Raw genomic sequence first — 14479 nt, 5'->3', positions numbered from 1 at the left:
ATATATATATAAAGAAAAAGGAATGGACAAGAGCTCCAAACCATATGATTAAGCTTTACATTCTTAGGTCGAGGGACACTTAATACTTCATTAATACCTTGTCCATAGAGACATTGCTCTACAGAAGCGAAGGAGTCTCCCCTTACTGATTTACTGTCTGGTCCTGGGAAGGTCACTTCCCTTTCTAAGCCCATGCAGGTTTTCCTGAAATTAAGGAGTTGGAACATGGTTAGCTCTCACAACCCAGCTCTTATGTTCTATATACATGTGAGCCGATGTAACTGCTGAATGTCTTTAACATGACATTATTTTATTTTTTTTAGGTTATTTTTTTCTTAACCACTCCTTTCCTTTTGATTTTTATGTAATTTTTAATATATAATAGAAAAAAAGAAGTTATCAAACTGAAAATAACTGACACAATAACTCTACATTTTCATTCTCTTTTTGCCACCAATTCAGCAGAAAGCCTTTGTAGAATTCTGATGCAGACCACGAAAACACACTGTAAAAGTTCCAGAACCTTTCTCATATTTGGTTGTCCTGTGTTGTCCACTGGCAACACTATCTTGGATTGAAAATCTATCAAAAAGAAATTAAGTAATAGGAACTGGTATCAATGCCATTGGAGAAAGAAATCCTTGAACTTTCTCACCTTGCTATATAAAACTTCGGTCATGCACAAAATCAACATTAAATGTTAAACCTTAAAGTCAACATATTCCTGTGATGAGAAGGAAGAACATAATATACGATTCTAACATTATGTGCACACACATATACACTTGTGGTCATGAAATGTATTCAGAGATATTAAATGGATTAAATTTGGAGCAATAAGAACATTTTATTTTCTCATAGAGAACATTAAGAGACATACTCAGACACATGTTCAGTTGATTCCAATCATTTCCCCAACTTATTTCCTTATATATTTATTCTAGGATTAGTGATTTTTGGACAGGAGTTATCTCTATAAAAATATCTGTGTCATGACCCAAAAGTACTCAGACCTGTTTTGGAATCTGGTGTCATTTGGTGGGGAAAGGGATCAGTTATGTAACATGAGAGTTAACGGTGAACCTTAGAATAAGGCTTTATGCATACTTGTCAATTTCAAAACTAAAAGAGAAAGGTGATGATGAGAGCCATTGAAATAAAGGACTTCTCAGATGAATCCAAATTGGGATATTTTTTGGTTACTGACTGCCCTGAGTTTATCAGTCATTTTAGGTTATATAGTTTGCCTGAGTAACTATATCACTCTGTGACAGAATCAGCATACATAGCTTTATCATCCTGGAATTAGTTTACATGGTAATACTGTGCATAGACTAAAAAAAAAAAAAAACTGAATCCATGTCTCCCCTAAATTGAAGACACTCATTAAGGTACAAGTTTAACCAAAACTGCAAATGTTTTTTTTATCCATACTGTACTAATCGAGACTGTATCTTATCATTCTTGTTTGTTAAAGGAGATAGTGCTGACTTTGAGTAGAGTAATAGCAGTATATTTACAAACTACTTTCAGATTAAGTTTTGTGAAGCTCAGTGTTCATCCACCAAAAGTAAATCAACTCATTTAGTGTTGCAGGACACCCCTCACTTTTTCATTGCCACTAAAGAAATTTTAACACTTGTTTGATATATTCCCTCTTAGGATGTCATTCTTATACTCATTCATAATAGGATGTGTTATTTTAAATGCAAACTCATACTGCAAGTCTCAGAATAAATATGCAATGTTTTTAGTGGTCACATAGTTTAAGGTTCTCAGATTTGGACTCAGACTTGCATCCCAAGCATTACAGTCTGAGTTTGTTAAATGAGTTTCTTGCAACCAAGAAAAAATTGTTCATCTGAATGTAAAGCCCAGTTAAATAAATGTAACAGTGACTGATGAAGCAGACAAGCAAAGAAGCTAGGGCAATCATGACCGAGTTACTTAAACTCCTTGTACCTCAATTTCTTCATCTGAAACTGAGTTTTTTTACCATTGATGATAAAATAATGGTACCAGTCTCACAGGATTATTGTAAGGAATGAATGAGTTCATAACTTTTTTAAAGGCTTACAATGATGCATGACTTATAATTTTAAATGCTGGTAATTATTAGTAAATTATTTAGTATTTATTAAATTATCTCAAAATAATAATGATAAGGGCCTGTTATTTCAGTAGTTCTATTTTTTGGTTATATAAATTAGACTAACTCATCTTGTTTAAACATGAAACAAAGAGGAAAAACTCCATTTATAAGTTTGTTTAACCTGGTCAAGTTACCCAAGTCACATAATTCAGAAATGTTTCCAGCTAGTGCCACCTGCTTTGACTCTGTCACAGTGAGAGAAAGTTTATGATTCCAGGAAGTGACCGCCTTATATTTGTGGGGCATTAAAAAAAGCGAATAAGTGCTAGATAAGATATATGCCCCCTAGACATAGTTGTGCCATGTATAGCAGAAAATTATCCCTGCTGGGTTCAACTGTTGTGATCCAGAGGCTGCCATTGCCTATTATCAGAAGCAGGAAGGTAAAAGTAAGAGCCATGTGTGTTTGCCATTATGTTGATCCACAGCATTGATACTGTCAATCAGTCTCTTAGAACACACTCCCCATGGAAAATCCCCTGTTCTTCTTTGAGTATGCTCAGATGGAATCTCCATCAGTGTGGTGGGAATTGACTCCATTTATAAGTTTGCATACGAATTGAGGGGTGAAATGAACAAGTGTGTGGCTGTACAAGCTAGAAAAAGAGTTAAATAATAGAGGTATGAAGAATCAGGCAAATATTCATTTGGCATGAACCCAATAAAAATGCTTCATGATAAGAAAAAAAAAATTAGCCTAACCACAGTATCAAAACAAATAAACACACTGCATGCACACACACACAAACACATGCACACACACACACGCACACACACAAGCCCTCTTCACACCATTACCACAAAGTACTTTAATGGGTCTTCAAATTGAGCCGATAAAGCAGGTTAATAGATGCCCTTTACGAACTGGGTCTACCAAAGAAGAGTAGTTGCTAACAAAATAACAAGGGGATAGCTCTGATAAGGAGAAGTTGAATGCCCAAATGAGTCCTTGGATGATAAGCAAATTAGTGGATAAAAAAAATAAGCTAAATCTTGTACATTTTTGTTCCTGATTTACTATAGCAGAAAGCAAATATAGAAATACAAAGCTTCCAAATTCTCAAACCCTGGGAAGCTCACTCTCATATTCTCTTTTCGTTTAGGACTTAATTGTCCGAAATCATTGAGCTATCTATTTTCACTGACTGTTCTACAGGAGGAGGTATTTCTGCTAAATAGTGAAAATATTTCCACAAATATTTCTGGACTGAAGTTTCAAGGCATAGTTTAAAAACATGAACTTTAGTTGTTGTTGGAATAAAGCAAATTTCTTCTCTCTTTAAAATCAAGTTATTTGTAATACCAAAGAAAACAATACAAAAAAATGTAATAACATCTATTAAAAGAGATTTTTTTTCCTAATAAAACAATATGAAAATGTCCTTAAAAGTTTCATTATCGCGAGAATCGTATATGTACAAGAAATGGAAATCTTTTACGTAGACCTTGAAAAGAGTAATCAAGAGGCTAAAGTCATACACAAATACACACACATACACAGAAATTTGGAAGACAACTGCAAGGCCACCCAGAATCCCCTTTCACAAATAGGTAAGCAGAGATCTCAATCACGAGAGAGGACTATTGGGGCAAAAAACACCTTCACGAGGGCAGAGAAAACACATAACAGACACCAGTTCCATAAATCTAGTACTTTATTTAAAGAAAGAAGGAAGGGAGGGAGGGAAGGAAAAAAATAAGAGAGAAAAAAATGAGAAAATCCAGGAAAATTGTATGAAAGCAACAAAGTATACATACTGGAAAACAGACCCCAGAGTAAACAAGAATAATTCAGAGAACCAAATATAATTAAGTCAAAAACAAATATGGAAAGCAAAATTTTTAATTTGAATTACCAGGATTTGATAGGGACAAGTCTTAAAGAGTAAGTAAAAAGATGCCAACTTAAAAAATGATGTATTTAATATATATAAACATATATATATAAACATATATAAATCTACTTTATATATTATATACTATATATTTCTGTATATGTATATAATATATTTTATGTATAATATATATTTATGTATATATACTAAAATATTAAGAGGATGGATAATATAGGAAATGTAACATTGTTATGATAACAGTCTAGGAACAAAGAAGAGATAACGAGAGAAAATTATATTAGCTTCTTAACTACTGCATTAGTAAATTATCTTAAACTTTGAGACTTAAAAACAATACAAATTTATTGTCTTATATGTCTGTACATCAGAAATCCAATGCATCTCTCATTGGTCTAAAATCAAGGTGTTAGCAGAGCTCCATTCCCTTTTGGAGGCTAGGGAAAAATCCATGTCCTTGGTTTTTCCAGCTTCTAGAGACTACTCTCATTCCTTTACTCATGGTTCCTTTATATTCAAGTTCAGCAAAGGCAAGTTGAGTCTTTTTATCTTCGCATCACTCTGACCTTATTTCCATTGTCATATCTTCTCTAATTCTTCTGACTCTGTGCTTTAAGGACCTTGATGGTTACACTGAGCCTACCTGTATGATCCAAGACAATCTTATTTTAAGGTCAGCTGATCAGCAACCTTAATTTCATCTGCAATTTTAATTCCCTTTTCCCATGTCACCTAACATACTCACAGGTTCTAGGAATCAGACTGTGGGCAACTTCGAGGACTACTTAACACAGATAGGAATACTCAAAGAAGGATTTTAAAAGATTATTCAGAGCTAAAATTAAATATAGCTCTTTACAAAGCTGTATCAAGTGTAGAGAAGTTTTAAATGGTGAAAATAACTAGGCTTCATCCTGCTGGACATAGAGAAGATCACAGAAAAATGGAAAAGCTTAAAACTTCTAGATGGAAAAAAAGAGATTACATACAAAGCAACGAAAATCATATTAAGATTGGATTTCTTAGTAGTATCAGATACAATAAAAAAATAAAACAATACTACCAAATTTTGATGAAAATTGTTTTGAATGTAAAATATACAAGACAGAATTATAACTTACAAGTGAGAACAAAATAAATTTTGCACATACAAGGGTGTAAAATATGTATATATATATATATGTGTGTGTGTGTGTGTGTGTGTATGTATATATATAATCCTTTTAACCTAGGTGAAAAAGTTTTCTCAAATATTTGAGCAAAATAAAAAAGGGACTCAAAGGAGAATATCATGGTACATGAAGTCAGATATGTCGTGTGCAATAAACTAAAATACTATAAAATGAAGATGTCTTACTCTTTATGGACATTTCCCTTGAGCAGCACTATTTCAGTGATGTAAGCTTACTCTTTTTTCAGTTGGACCTAACAATACTACTGTGAAGGGAGTGACATATGACATATGTAATATACAATAAAATATAATTTAATTTATGGTATAAAATGTATACTATATTATATAGAAGTATATAGTGTGTAATATATTATTTATAATATAGATTTTACATATATGTATATATAACAAAATATGTAAATGCAATATGAAATATAGACACCTAGAGCTCTCAGACACAATAACAGAGAGGAGAGAGTTACATAGAGAGAAAGACCTCTAGAGGTCTGCAGAGGGTTCACCTTGACTTCTCCAGCTGAGTACTGATAAGCACATGTGAGGAAACCACAAAAGGCAGGAAAACAACAACCCGAAAGAATCAGAAGGAGCAACATTCATCAATCAGAGTGAGAAACCTCATATTTTAACATCCTGATTAAAAGGCAGAGATTTTCACATGGGATATAAAAGAAAGGACCAGTTATGTGTGATGTAAATGAAACCACTTTAAATATAAGGCACAAATAGTTTGAAAGTAAAAGAATGTGGGGGAAATGTTATATCATGCTAATTTTAATTAGAATAAAGCTGTAGTGGCTACATTAATATTAAATGAAGTAAATTTCAATAAAAAGAATATTACCAGGAATAAAAAGGATTACTTCATAAAGTGGTCAATTCATCAGGAGAGCAAAATAATCCTAAATGTTTATGCATCTAACATCAGAGTTTCAAAATACATGAGGCAAACACTGATAGAATTATAAAGAAAAGTAGACAGATCCATGAAACCTATAAAACATTATTTTCATGAGGTACAAAAACAACAGAATGTATATAATTAAAAATACTGGGCACAAAGAATAACTAAATAAAGGAAAGATATTCCATTTTAGTGGATAGAAAGACCCAATATTGTCAAGATGTCATTTTCTTTCCTACATGATCTATGGCTTCAATGCAATCCAGTTAGAATCCCAGCAAGTTATTTTGTAGATATCAACAAATTGATTCTAAAGTTTATATGGAGAAGCAATAGACCCAGAATAGGTAATACGATATTACAGAAGACGAACAATGTCAGAGGAGTGACACTATCTGATTTCAAGACTTAATATAAAGTTTGGTAATCGAGACAGTGTGGTATTAGAGAAAGAACAAACAGATAAATGGAACAGAATGGAGAGTCTAGAAATAGACCTACATGATTAAGCAGTTAACTGATCTTTGACAAAAGAACAATGACAATCCAAAGGAGCAAAGATAGTCTTTTCAACAAATGCTACTGGAACAACTGGACACAAACATGCAAAAAATGAATCTAGACAGACCTTACTCCCCTCATTAAAATTAACCCCAAATGGATTGCAGACTTAAATGTACAATGCAAAACTATAAAACTCCTAGAAGATAACATAGGAGAAAACCTAGATGACCTTGGGTATAGAGATAACTTTAGATACAACACCAGAGGCACAATCCATGAAAGAAAGAATTGATAAGCTGGACTTCATTAAAATTGCAAATTTCTGCTCTGTGAAAATCACTGTCAAGAGAACGAAAGGACAAGCCACAGAGAGGAAGAAAATATTTGCAAAAGACACATCTTGTTAGGATGAAGTGACAACTTTCAAGCTCTTTACATGTGGAACTGGTGTTATTTATTTTGATAGGTAGTATGAGGTATAAACCTAATTTATTTTCTTTAACTTGGGTATAAATTTTAATGATTATTTTTAAATCTTTAGATTATAATTTTACTAATTATAATCAAACCTCTCAGACATACTTAAAACTTATTTGTGGGTATTCTTTTCTATTTAATTTATATGTGTGTTCATTCATATACCATAATGTTCGAATTATAGTAGCTTTATAGTAAATTATATAACTGCCTATGAGGAAACAGATACTCATCTTCTAAGATTTATTACTTGTACCTGAATGCCTCCAAATTATATTCTTTATTCAGATTCTTTACTGTTCACTCAGTATAAATTTAGAGCTGATATATATGAAAAACTGAACTAAAATGTCTAATAACAGTTTTTAATTTTTATTTATATTCTAGATTTAAAACATGGGATAGTAATACAATGCAACATTTTTTAAAAACCTGTAATAACTCACGTTTTCTATCTCTAATTAAAACAAGATTCTCTGTGGAATACTTTTGCATCATCTACCCCATTTCATTAATTCTGGCTACTGAAGTTAATTTAAATTTGCTCTTGTAAAATGAAAGCTCAGTATCAGCTTTTTTTCTCTGTTAGTATACTCAGTGAGACTTACAAATAGTCATCTGCTAGTGGGTAAACAGTAAACAGACTTGTCTAGTGCAAATAATCTTAGCCAATAAGTGTTATTTATGCTCCGTTTAGAAATAAAGAAATTAATCTGAGATCACAAAAAGATCTTCTTGTTAAAGCTAAAAGGAATTCTGCTTTGATTAGTTGCATATGCAAATATTACCCAATTTCTTTCATCCTCTTTGACAGTTGTACAAAAAGAAAATGAAACACAAAAAATGCAAGTCAAATCCACTACAAATGCAACTGCACTATAGAGCCCCTATATCTTTAATGATTTCTAGATGATATCTATGCTCAAACCTTTAATTTTATCCTCTCTTCCTAAACAGTTAAGAAGTTAGTCAAGACATGATGAGAACAACTGATTTAGACTTAGAGTTTACTTCAAATCACAAATGTGCAGCTTTGATAATTTAGAAAAATTAACCATTGTTGGTCAAGGAATTTTGACTTCTATACTGAGCCTGTTTCTACATTTGTAAAAGGGTTGCAGTCATATTCAACATGGCTTTCGTGAGGATTAAAAAAATCGATACATGTAGAAATACCTATCATTCTGGTCAAATATTTTTGAAAAGATGACTAAAATTTAAAGAGATAAATATAAAAAGAAGCTGACTAAAATGGTCCAGCAACATGTCGTTACCAGACAGACCTTGGCAGTCCACTGATATGAGAAGAGGCATCTCTCCTTGTCTTTTCTTTGTCCTGGTTTCTGAACACTCCCTTAATCTGCTTTGAGTGGTAGGGATTGACATTTCAGAAAGTTTTATTCAGTGTCTTTATGCCTTGATTTTAGGAAAGAAGAATAGTAACAGTGCTGAGCTCTGCCAAGTCACATAAAATTTCAGTGTTCTTTGTTTTCTGGATAGCCGCTGTCAATTGGTAAGGTATAAGCCTCTCTTTGGAATGACTATAGTTAGTGTGCTTGCTGGATTTCTAAAACATATTTTTAATGTTCATTTGTTTAGATTGAGAGGATTGAGGGCCATATTTTTAAAAGGTTATCCCTTTATTTCGGAGACCTTGAAAATTGTGATACTGCAGTCAAGAGAGTTAACTAACTGGGCTCCATATTTTCATTTTTAGCTTTTTTTCCTCAGACTTGACCAACAATGGTTAAGAATAAAAGAATTCAGACCCAAATGTCTTTCTCTTGTAAAGTACAGAGAACAGGGGGAAATGAAATTTAGGAATTTTTTTTTCCTCCTCCTCTTTTTTTTTTTTTTAATCACTTACCTTAATTCTTCATCTCCCTTTGTGTTTCTAGCATGACCTCAGAAAGACCCTAATGTTATTGACTTCACAGTGTTCGAATAGTAGATTGCTAAGAGGGACCAAGATATAGACAACCTTAGAGGCTACTTGGAATTATATTCAAGAAAGGTGGTCCAGCCAGTCAAACTCCCCACTTTATTAACGAGTTTCCTAGTTCTAAGAAAATGGAAATATGTTCAATTGAAATAAAAGATGGAGATTTATCCCAGAGCATCTATCTTTCTATGTATATTTTAATGCTTCATAGATTTGAATATCTTGGATGACCTCCTACGTTCATGTTCTTTCTTTAATTTTGCTTATAAAATAGTGAACATTTCTTTAACACAAAAGAGGAAAACCTTAACATTAATTAAAAAGATATCCTCAGTAGCCTAAGGTTCAGGGTGACTTGGCAGAGAAAATTACTGAATGATACAATAGTGCTGGTATTATAACAGTTTCATTTTAAGTTTTTCTTACTTGAAATTACAAGATACTATGTGACTCAGGAGAAGGACTAATAATAATATTCTGCTTGCTACTTATATAGCCCATTAAAGACCATTTTGATTAATTATTTGAAAGTCATAGGAAGGAACCTCTGTGATCTAACTTTTGAACAAGTAGACTTACAATATAAAGCTATGGCTCAAAATTTAAAAGAAAGTTTGAACTGACTTGTTTCTTCTGCCATCCCAAACCAGGTGTCTGTCAGTAAAATGAGTTGCTTTTAAGTCACTTATGTGGTCAGAAATATAATTTTTTTTTTTCAGGAAAGGAAGCTGAAAGGCACTATTGCCAAACAAAGCATTTGCAGTGTTCACATCTATATTTGAACATCTTTGATTTTCCCAAGAGGTGCAAGTGATAAGAAGTAAGGCAGAAAAATCCACTTGAATAAAGCTTTTCAAAATGGATGGAACAGAAAGAATTCCCAGAGGCAAGTCAAGTTCAACCCAAGAACGGCTTTCTCAGTGCTTTCACAACTAGTTAAAATACAAGACCAATAATACCTCAGTTCTCAAATCATTGCTGAAATCCAGCAGAAGGTTGTTAATATTGATATGGTTAATATACATCAAACAGGATTCCTTTAATTTTCTGAATCGAAAATTTCTCCACAGTGTTGACATTTCCTTACTGAACTCCCAAGATTGTTTGGTTTCAAAGTCTGTTGGGCTCAAGACGCATTTTGTTTTAAATAATCCTTCATAAAAAATTCAGTTTTCAGTCTAATATGATTGAAACTCAGCTTGAGTATGTTTTATAATGCATTGAAATGGAAAGAGTATGGGCATTGAATTATTCAAAACGTGGTAGGTGGAGTGATATGTGCTCTCATGTGGGAGGGGGTGATCAAAGAAATCAGTGAGACTTGATATGTCTTGTTATCTTATTTTATTTACCTTTTAGAACTCCTCTAAATATTAGAGGAAATAAATCAATATCAATTTTCACCTCTGTCACGTTCCACACTTCAATTATTAATGAATGTCAAATTTGACCACAGTTCTCTGTACCACCTGCTCTGCAATAATATTTCTGAGCCTTTATTAAAAATGCAAAATTGTCATTGAATTTCCAAATATGATTCTCCAGTGGCTAATTCAGCTTGTTTTATTAATAAGCAGGTTCTGATGAGTAATACTAATTTAATATGCCTGCATGTAAGATTAAACTATAAATTATTCCTGCTAAAGGTGATGAGATATGACTGCTATGTGGTTGTTGGGCAATAACCTTCCTGAATTAACCCTGAAAGCATATAATTCTTGGAAGAAACCATTACTTCATATTGTAGCAAACCTAGTATTATTTTGTATGTCTCTTTCAGCAGAAGAATATGCACGAACACAAACACATGGTGACAGGTGAAAACACACATGCACATTGTACATGCTTACATGAATTTTCAAATACAATTCTCCAGAAAGAAAAGGTTTTGCTAATGATTTGTACCTTTATAGTTTATTAATTTTATCCATACTGAAACACTTCATGAAATTACTTGCCCTTTTGTTGTTCATGTAATCTTTTCAAGTTTGAAATGCTAAATATAAATTGAAACAATTATTATTAGAGTCCTGGGCCATAAAAGACTCTTTAAGTTACAAAAAACCTGGTGATTGGAGGTCAAATTTGCCACAGAATACTTCTCTACTCTAGAGTCCATTAGACTATCAGTGCGGACCTACTTAAGGATAGAATTTTTCTATCAAGAAACTAGCTATCTTTTATTTATACTAAAAGGAGAGAACAGTGGAGGGCTGTGGCTTGGTGAATATATGAGACTCTGCTTTGTGCAATAAGCCACAAACAATACATGAAATAGCCTGGGGCCTTTTGTCTTTTGTACCAAGTTCTTTCTTATATTGCTCCTGATCAATTACACTTAAATCAACAAGAGTTGCTTGAACATTTGACAGTTGTGTTCCCCATACCCTAAAGCATTTTTAAAGGGTAACTCAGATAGAACTAATTCAAAAACTACTCCCTCCAAATTTTCTCAGGTTGGCATCATGAAGGTAGCTTAGAGGGGAAGGAAAAAACACCTTGATTTCCTGGCCTGCCAATCTAAGGTCAGGCAAGCATAAACCTTCATAGCAAAACCTAAATTTGCTCCCAGTTGAAAACTGGTTTCCATGGTCTTATATAAAAAGGAAATGGAGACTTTACTTCCCTGTAATTCTTTACCAAAGAATAAATATAATTCATCATGCAACGGGATGAGGAAAATTAGGATCTTCGAATATCTATTTCATAGATTACTTAGAAAATTTTTGTTGAATATATATATTCATATACATATTGAATATATATATTTTGTTGAATACATATGTTGAATATATATGTTGAATATATATATATTCACAGTCCTAAAACTTCTCCATTTTTTTCACCTACCCAGACTGAGCAGTGGCTTCATCTCTAAACATAAAGCATCAAGTCACAGCAGTATCATAACAAATATTTTATTTGATATTAAAGTGAATTCATTGCTCAGGTATAAAGAAGGAATACCTTCATTTCTCCTGTTATTTCTTGCATCTGATTATTGCATCCTGCACAAAATGATTTTCCTTGATTTTAATTTAAAGGCGAGATTTTAACCTTTGTTAACGTGGAAACTGACCTCAGTAGGCAGAGCCAAGGACTGTTTTCACCTGAATTAATGTTTTCAATATGATTCAAGGTTTACTAGGATTTCCTCTGCCACTCCCAAATCCAAAAATGATAAGCTTCTCATCGGAGTTTCATAGCTGCCCATTACCTATTCTGCAGAAAGGAAAGTTAAAAAAAAAAGAAAATATGCTTCTATAATGTCTTTTTTGACTTATTAACCAATGGATAACTACTGAGTTAAGACAGTGTCTATCATTGCTTAGAAAAATTGTTAAAGGTGAAACAACCCATTTCCCATTTAGAAAAAAAGTGCATCTCTCTGCCAGCATTAATTTAATTTTACATAAACACACTCTTTGAGGCTGAAGCAAATCTGACTGGTTTTCAATGTGAAAATAAATATAAAAACTGTTCTTGGAGTTATTTCTAAACAGAACTTGTCTCTAATCCTAATGTAACAAAACTTCATTTGCTGATGAATATTTAATCTTTTTTTTTTTTTTGGTGTGGTAAATTTCAAAGCATGAAACAACACAAAGCAGAACATCACATTCCACACAAAAATACCATGTTTCTCTCCAGACTTTCTTGCCATCCTTGTCATTGTGCAAGCAGCAAAGATTTCAGCAACCAGTTGGACTCTGTTTCCCTGATGCTGGTGGTGTGCTCTTGGGGAAATGTCTTCCAGAGGGGAAAAGGGATGTGAGATCATCAGAGCATGGACAACCTCGAAGACATTACTGTCCTGGCTTATGATGCTCTTCCAGCATTCTTTCAGTCAATGTCAGTCTGAAATTTACATGGCTGATCATGTGCTCAGGATTGTCCTTCTTGAACAGGGTGTAGGAGTTCAGCATTGTACTGTTTAGAAAGTGGTGAAAGAATTTATACCATAACTAGTGCTCAGATGGATAAGAAATGAGCATCTGATCAGCTGAGTCCATATTCTCTGATCAGCTCCCATATTCTCATTATAATCCACAATGACACATAGCTTCTTGGTTTCCTTTCCATTTCTTTCGTCTACTTCAATCACAGTATCATTGTGGAATGTTGACAACATTGTCACCTCCTTCTTGTCACACCATTTCAGAGCTATGAGTTCACCACAGAATCTGGCTACAGCTGTCCCCTTTGTAATCCTTTTTTTCAGACCTTTGGGCATCCGTTTTCTGTTCAAATGAGCTATCTCTACTGCATCAGTCCTGTTTTGATATAATTTTCTGAAAAGCATGGGAGATATATAAAAGTTTTCGAGGAAGACACAGTATCCTTGGCTAAGAAAGTCACTGACCAAGGTAAGAGCAGTGTGCGATGATTTCAGACCATCAGTTGAATCTTTCAAATTCATACTGGGCCTTGTATGAACAAGCATATTCCACATGTAACCAAATTAACTTTCACAGAGTACATACAGCTTGAGACTAAATCATGTTTGTTTTGTCAAGATGTACTGCTTCGTAGCTAACCACCCCTTGAACAACATCAGTGATACATCGACTGCAGTGTTTCTGTTTGGAGTATATACAGTTGAAAACTAATTTACAAGAAAGTTGAATACAGGTTTGATCTTCTGCAATGAAATCTGGACCTTTGATTGACCAGCGGATATGGAAGAATTGTTGACAAAATGCAAGCACCAAAGCAAAAGTAAAAATCTTTCACCAGTCATAATTTGCCTGAGATAAGATATTTCCAAAAGAGGCCTTGTCGACCAAAACATCTTCAGCTCTTGTTTCTGCATGACACCTTGCAGTAACATTACTGCAAAAAAGACTTTCAGTTCATCATTATCAGTGTCTTTCCGTTTATCCATTCATGAAACCTTTTCGGACCAGGTGACATTGAAGCCAATCTCAGGCAGCCTGGGCAATTGTTTTGCTGGTAATTTTTGAAAGTAATTCCTCAGTAGAGAACAGTTCAAAATACTGTAGTGGGTCAGTGGTATCACTAACATCAGCCTTTCTACCAGGGAATAAGGTCAGGACTGTCATCCGTGAGTTACCTCAGGGTAAATGCTGGAGCCACAAGCGCTGCCAGCGAATGTTCTCAGGGCAAATGGAAAATGGGTTAATGTAGCTCTGTTATGTGACTTGAGTTGGAAGTTTAACTTCAGAGGATTCTGTGAATATACTAGGGAGAGAGGACCCAGGGGTATCTTATTCCCACAGACCAACCATAAATATTTGCCCAGTGGGGAAAAAAATTAAGATATAGTACAGGAGAGACACCTGACAGATGATTACATTACTGGGTGATAGAAATGACCAAACTCATCTATGATCAGACACTATGAAGTATCCTCCCAAGGTTGTAGTTACTATAAATTAAGAAGTGAAAATTCAGTTATGGAGAGATTTCCAGCTTCAGTTCTAATGCACAAAAA

At 33.6% G+C, this 14479-nt stretch overlaps 1 pseudogene; it reads right to left on the bottom strand.

The window, feature by feature from the left end:
• Positions 1-12596: 12596 nt before the first annotated feature.
• LOC107195803 lies at positions 12597-14087 on the bottom strand (annotated as a pseudogene).
• Between the last annotated feature and the right edge of the window lie 392 nt (positions 14088-14479).

This window comes from Pteropus alecto, unplaced genomic scaffold, assembly GCF_000325575.1.
Source record: "Pteropus alecto unplaced genomic scaffold, ASM32557v1 scaffold565, whole genome shotgun sequence".
Classification (NCBI taxonomy): Eukaryota; Metazoa; Chordata; class Mammalia; order Chiroptera; family Pteropodidae; genus Pteropus; species Pteropus alecto.
Note: the sequence above shows the minus strand (reverse complement) of the source record. Positions and strands in the feature narration are given on the sequence as shown.